The sequence below is a fragment of the Spermophilus citellus genome (assembly GCF_964194105.1).
Source record: "Spermophilus citellus genome assembly, chromosome: 13".
NCBI classification, from domain to species: Eukaryota; Metazoa; Chordata; class Mammalia; order Rodentia; family Sciuridae; genus Spermophilus; species Spermophilus citellus.
Window position 1 is genome coordinate 85,583,807 of NC_138193.1, and position 7,487 is coordinate 85,591,293.

The following is a 7,487-nucleotide window of genomic DNA, read 5'->3' on the forward strand; positions in this document are numbered from 1 at the left end:
GATACGCCCATGTATTCATGTGCTTCTGATTAATTTGATAAATTCACAGGTAGTCATTTTTATTAGCATGATTAATTTATCAGTTTGTGCCTTATGTTTGTACCAGGCAGATGGTGTTTTTTTACTTGTACAAGCAAGTTGTAGAGTCACTCCACCTCAGCACCTAAACTCAAAATAGAGTGGGTTATGGCAAACTACTGCTTTATACACTGGAGTAACACAGGTTTAGGCGCAGCCTGAAAACTGCTGTTCTATACATCATGAAGTAACTGAGCAGGGCACAGCCTGCTCTCCAAATCCCAGGATGTTTAGTAGTGGCCATGATGGTAGCATTTATCATGGAATCCCAGGTTCCATGGAGCTGAACCAATGGTACTGGGTTTACCAATGTCTCCAAAGTCAGGAGTTGACTCCCAGTTCTTATCTAGAATTGTAATGGGGGATTTGCCATGTCCAGTGACTCCACAACCTCCATCAATTAGTAGCTCTTCAGCAGGAGTAATGGAAATGAGATTGCCTTTACTTGCATGTGGTTCATCACCATGACCAGTTGTACCAGCTCATAAAGAGTGGAATTCTACTAGTTAGAAGTACCTATGATGACATTTCCTTCCCAGGGCTCATACCAACACCTTGAAATTTAAGAAGACAGCCAAACATTTCAGTAATGCAGAATAATCTGGTTGGAGTTACAAAAACTACTTCTGGAACAGGGAAAAGTGTATTTAATCCATTGAATATTGATCATTCACAAAAGATGACATTAACTCCTGCCAAGTTGGATTCTATTTATACTCCAGAAGATTCCCTGACTTCAGAAGACAACCTGGATGACATTCAGGTGACTGTGTTTTGGTTTCCTCAAGTATCTGCTTTCTATATATTATTACAATTTGTATAATATGGGACTATCTTAAAACATGTGATGTCTAGAATAGGAAATTGGATGCATATTTGTTACCAATCTAAACTGCAGGTCCAGAAAGCCTTAGGCAAAGATGGGAGAAACTTTGGAAAATCTGTCATGATTGATGCAAAATGATGAATAAATAAAAGTGTTACAGAAAACAGGGATAGATGTGCTTTGTCATCTCTGTCTCTAGCCTTTGTATCACCCATCAAAACCTTAGGCACACCACTACAACCAGAAGTAGCCCCAGGATTTCTACCATGAAACCTCTTGCTACAGCATTTAGTAATTTCTGATGAACATCCAAAAAGATAAAAGTCATATCCAAAGTAATGAAGTACATATTTGGCTGGTGGTATAGTAAGATCTAAAAACTCAACTACCAAGGAGAAGGTTGGTACATTAAAACAGAGTTATCAGTGTACTGCTGGTTCTCCTGGGTTAGTTGTTAACCACTCTTGGCATCACTGACTTCATGCTTCATTTAAGTTTTCCTTCAAGAATACAACTTATTTGTAGCTTGCACTGTAAATGATACTTGTGATACATTTTGAAGAAATCTAAAAAAATTCCTGTAAGTAGAATTTTGTCCTTTCCATGTAAGTTTAAGCATAAAAAAACTGAGCATTGATTACTATAAATTAAATAATTGAATTGGTGGGGGGGCTTTGTAATCATCATGAGAAGGTGGGTGAATTCTATGAAGAACTCCAGCTGATTCTGCCAAGACACAAAGATTAGAATTATTAATTTGAATTACAGTCTTTTAATTTAGAGAGTATTCAGTAGTTTAATTTTCTTTGTATATTATCTCCTTGTGAATTGTCATCTTTCAGTATTTTAAAACCAAAATATTATTTTAAAAATTGACTAAAGTTTCTTGATAAGACTTGTCAATCATGTTCTGAAAAAGTATGAAGACATTATTCAAACAAAATTGTGTATATAGAATATTATACAGCTTAATGACCAATAATAAACTTAACAGCTCTATATTCCCCACTTAGCTTAAGACATAGCACATCATGATACTTTTGAAGATGCCTGTGTGCATATCTTCAATCTTGTCCTTTCCAACAATGGGATTACCAAAGTCTTGAATTTCATTTTTTTGCTTTTCTTTATAGCTTGACCATATACATATGTATCCCTAAACGATATATTGCTTGGTATTTCCCATCTTCAACTTTTGTGTAAATGTAACCATACTGTGTATGCTTCTATGACTGGTTGCAACTTGTGTTTCATTAATAGTACATTGTCTTAAATATTATAGTTTTGTAATAAGTCTTAGTATTTAGTAGAGTAAATCTCTGTACTGTTACTGCAGATGTTTCTTAGCTGTACTTGACACTTTGCTCTTCCGTAAAGACACTAGAAGAAACCTGTAAGGTTCAATGAAAAAACCTGACAGGATAGTGATTCAGAATTGCATTGAATCTATAAATAAAAGCTTGAGAGTACTGACATCCCTATGATGCTGTATTTATGAAAAGATATCTTTCCATTTGTATTTGTGGTAGACAATAAGACTCCCTAAAGACATCCACGTCCTACTGCCCACATCTGTGGGCACATTGTGTTCCAACTAAACTATCCAGGTGGGATAATCACAAGGTTCTTATAAGAGGGAGGACAAGATGGTCAAAGTCAGAGAGGAGTTGTGACAAAAGAAGTAGGGGTTAGAGTGAGGCACTTGAAAGATGGAGGGAGGAGCCAGGAGCCAAGAAATGCAGGCATCCCAAAGAATCTGGAAAAATCAGTGGAAAAGATTCTCCTCTTGAGCTTGTGGAAGGAATGCAGCTATGTCAACTTCATTTTAACCCACAGGACCATTTCAGACTCTGACTTCCACAACAGTACAATAATAAACTTGTATTGTTTGAAAACACTGAGTTTGGGCTTGGGGATATGCCCTGTGGTAGAGAGTGCTTGTCTAGCATGTGCAAGGCCCTGGGTTCCCATCCCCAGAACTGCAACAAATAAACCAGTTATTAAGTTTGTAGTAATTTGTTATAACAGAAATAGGAAACACAGTACCATATTGTTTTACATATAGTTATTACAAAATGCTTTACTAGATTATGTCTAGATACCTATAGTTTTAATTGCTATTTTAAATGGTATTTTAAAAATAAAATATATTATTTATCACACTTTATGGAAATGCTGTTGGTATCTATGAATTGATTTTTGTTCCCAAAACCTTGCCAAATTTTTATTTATTCTAGTAACGGATTTTCTGTAGTCTATCATCTGTCATGTCTGAGGAACAACAGTTTAATTTCTATTTTTACAATTCTTCTTTCTTGTCTTCTTGTGTTGAATATACCCCTAGAACAATATTTGGTATATATGATACCACTGAGGGTATCATTTTTCATTTCTGATTTTAGTAGAGATAATTTTAATATATCACCTAGAGGGTTTTTGTTTATGGTGTGTGTGTGTGTGTGTGTGTGTGTGTGTGTGTGTGTGTGTGTGTTTGGCAGTGCTGGGGATTGAACCCAGGGTCTTGTGCCTGTCAGGCACATACACAGAGCCAAAACTCCTGCCCAGGAGCATTTTCTTTGAAGATAACTTTTTTTCTCTTTGTGCTGCATTCTGAACAATATCTGAACCGTGGTTTTCTAGTTTACTGTTTCTCTTTTGATCTATTATTAATGTGTTAACTAGTCTACACAGTTTTTAATTTCAATCATTAAAATATTTAATAAACTCATTAATACTTAAATTTTAGTTGTTAAATCTGCTTTGTCACTTTATATATTCTCTGTTCATATTTTCAATGGTAAATATCTTTTATATACTTATAAATCTATAATTTATGATTTCAATATCAAAAGTTTTTGCAGTCTGATTTTGCTGATTCTTGTTTCTGATGTCTCTTGCATAACGTAGTTCATTTCTTCATTCATGTGTTTTATGATTTTTGGTTGTGAGGTTGGGTTCCTTGGAACACTGTGGGAATTCTTTAAGCTTGTTTTTTTTTTAAATATTTTTTTAGTTGTAGATGGACACAATACCTTTATTTTATTTGTTTTATTTCTTTAATGAGGTGCCAGGTATCAAACCCAGTGCATGCTAGGCAAGCGCTCTACCACTGAGCCACAACCCTGCCCCCTAATCCTTGTTTTAAAGTGTGCCCTATCACAGGAATTTCTTTGCACCTGCCCTGTGCTTTGGGGCATTGACAATCTAGGATCACTTAAGCTAAATTTTCAGATTGAGAGGTTTCAGGCCACATAAGCAGTGTGAATGTACATGTGCCAGTACATCATTGGTGTTCAAGATTTCTCAGAGCCGAAATAGATACAGATCTTTCCACATGACTCTGCTGGGTGATTTTTTTCCCTTATATCATCCATTAGTGGGTCATCTTTAGAACATTCTAACTTCATATGGGGATCTCTGCTATGTTTTTTTTTTTCTTTTTTGCATTGGATATTGAGTGGAGGGTCTCAAGCAAGTTGCCATACCCCAAGTCCTAGAGGTCTCTGCTTTGATCCTTCACCTTTGGAAAGACTCAGGCTTTTCTCCTGTTGCTCTCATGATTTAGATTTATTGAAGATTAAGCACTGGATCAGCAGGGATCAGCAGATACCCTTAGGGCAAACACTCAGTTACCTGTTACCTCTGTAGATGCTTCTCTCCCTTTCCCCAGGGGACTTGCTTTATATTCCAGCCAGACCAACCTTGCATTTAAAGAACACTTTGTTTGCTTGTTTTTAAAAAATATATTATCCAGAATTTTTAAGTGGGTCTTTACCAGAGAGGTACCCTAAACAGTTAGGCCATTGTATAACTAACAGTGAAAGTCCTTGGTCAGTGTTTGAATTTTCACCTAAAATCTCAATGTCTTAAATTGTGTTTAAATTAGGAAATATTTAAGATATATAAATAGTGTATAGAATATAGCACAGTGAATCTCCACCCAGCTTAATAAATAAAACATCACAACTATACTGTTTTCCGTGATCTTAACAATGTGGAAATCCTATAGGTGTTCAATTTCTTTTTGTTTTCCTTCTTCTTTTTTTTTTTTTAAGAATAATATGGTGGTTAAGAACTCTGGCTTTGCAGAAAAACCCAGATTCTAACTCAATCTTAAGTTCTGGAATACACAACCTATAGGAATCTGCCCAGACAGCAGGACTCCTTCACTGAGAACTTCCTCCAGGAATGTGCCTACAGTCATGCTTCTGGTATAGTATGCCTGACTGGACATGTTTGGTTAGATTAGAAGAGGAAACACATTAATCAGATTCTGTCTCCTAATATTTGGAAATGTGACTACTTGGGTTTAGAACAAGTAAGGCTATGACACAACTATGTTTGGCCATGCACCTATGGAGAAGCAGAGTGTGTGTGTGTGTGTGTGTGAGAGAGAGAGAGAGAGAGAGAGAGAGAGAGAGAGAGAGAGAGAGAGAGATTAATTAACTTTTAACCACAAAAGTACCCTCACACACTTGAATTGTGGGCACTCACAGTGACACTCATGGATTTCCATTTCCTGATTCTAATCCTTCTTGATGCTTGGTGTTCGTTTCTGACCCATGGGTTTCTTGTAATGTGCCAAAATTCCCTTTTCCCATTAGTGTTGGAGTTTAATTTAGCTCAAGTGGTTTTCTGTTGTTTGCATTGTAAGAAAATCTGATTCTAACAATCAATTTATTAGAATGTAACTTTAGGCAAGTTATTTAATCTCCTAGCCTCACTGCCCTCATTGGTACAACAGGACAGCAAGAAAACCTACTTGCTAAGGTTACTGTAAGAACTATATGAGTTAACAAACGTAAACAGTTTAATAGATTGCTTGGCATGTAGTTTGTTCTCAAACTTAAATGTTACTGTTATTATTACTAATTTTTTCCAGTCAGGCTGCCACTAAGCTAAGTATACAACTATAGTATCCACAGCCCCGTTGAGCTACGGCAGTGGGACAGGTTGCTGAGACCAAAGAAGAAATGAGGAGATGAAATGCGAGACACAAGCTTTATTGAAAAATGCTTCCAAGAAGGTCTAGTGGTGACAGGATGGACAAGTAGCACCTCTGTTTCTCACATTACCTCTAGTGCTTTGCCAGAAAGTAGCACTTCTGTCTCTCATGATGCTGTGGCAACTGGCAGGATGAGCACTTATCCTTTCTGCAGTGGGTTGCTCAATAGCAGTTACTGCAGAGAGGGAAGTTCTATTAGCTATATTATAGAGGCAGTGATAACATTAGATTAGTTCACCTTGTCCTGTTGTATGATCAGCTAGGAGCTTGGTGTGCATGCAAAACAGCAGTTTTCCACAGGTAACACTGACTTGTCCCCACCCCCCCAAGTTTGGTCATTTCCAATGTCAATAACTACAATGGTTCTCCCACACCTGGAGGCTAATGAATAAAGAGCACCATTAAGGCCTATTTCAAATGTAAAAAACCTTGAGATAATGTACTAAATTGTTCAGAAGGTCGTTTTCTTAATTCCTGCTGGAATACTACAGGATTTTCTTTAGCCATCATTGTTGGAGTTCCTGCCTTCCTCCCAGTGTTGGTGAGGATGAGGGTGGAGGGATTTCCAGTGTTGCTGAGAACCAGATGAGACTTCGGATCATCATAGCTGTTGCTGTTTCTGCTGCTACAGCTTAAGCTAGCTGCCTGCAGAACTTACCTGGACTGTGAACTTACCTGGACTGTGATTTAATTACCTGGACTGTGAACTTACCTAGACTGTGATTTAATTAATCTATTGAGCTTTGAACTTACCTGGACTGTGATTTACCTGGACTGTGATGTAATCTATTGAGACAACAAATTGTAATGGTGCCAGGGTATCTTTGCTGATGGTGTCATCTGTGGTACAATTTTTCCAAGGGCTTCTTACTTGGAGCCATCAATTGGCTTGGTATCATGGCATTTTGTATCCTCCCCTTCTGCTTGTAGCATATTACTTATGTTTTTTGTGTAAAAACCACTATGGTTGTTATCCACAAGTATGGCTAAGTGTGTTGGGCCGGTAGTTAAAGATGGGTAAGATCCAATTACAATGGTACCAACCTAAGACAGGAGGCTGACTATTTGAGGTCAGACCATCCAATGACGGGTAAGGACCATATGTAGTACTGGACAACCTAAAACAGGCACGGTCCCTAAGCCACATACTTGTTGTAAACAAAAGGGGGAGATGATGAGGGCCACAGACAAGTCAAGATGGCGCCTGGCACTTTGCCAGGAGGGGTGGTTTGAGAAGTAATGCCAGCGAGCTATTAAGATGATGGAGATTCCTTATTGACTGACTGCTGTATCTAGATGATAATTAAGTTAAGCTGTGTATAATTATTAAGATGATGAGGGTTCCTTAATGACTGATTGCTGTAACTGGATGATGCTAAATTGAGGTCAAGCTGTGTATTCAGTTAGGTATAGATACCTCTGCTGTCCTACAATAAAGCGGGCTCCCACTGTTTCAATCTTCACAAGTTGCTTGTCACACACACCCCCCCCCCCGCCCCCGGTTATTTTGCCCAGCCAGACTACGGCAATAATTTTTAAGACTGACTCATATTGAAGTTTCTTGGAAACTCCAGGTGC

The 7,487-nt window shown here is 37.7% G+C and overlaps 1 pseudogene across 1 annotated transcript; it reads left to right on the plus strand.

The window, feature by feature from the left end:
• Nucleotides 1–369: 369 nt before the first annotated feature.
• LOC308632417 (nucleoporin NUP35-like) lies at nt 370–1,206 on the plus strand (annotated as a pseudogene). Its single transcript has one exon. The product of its transcript is annotated as a nucleoporin NUP35-like (transcript).
• The last annotated feature ends 6,281 nt before the right edge of the window (nt 1,207–7,487 follow it).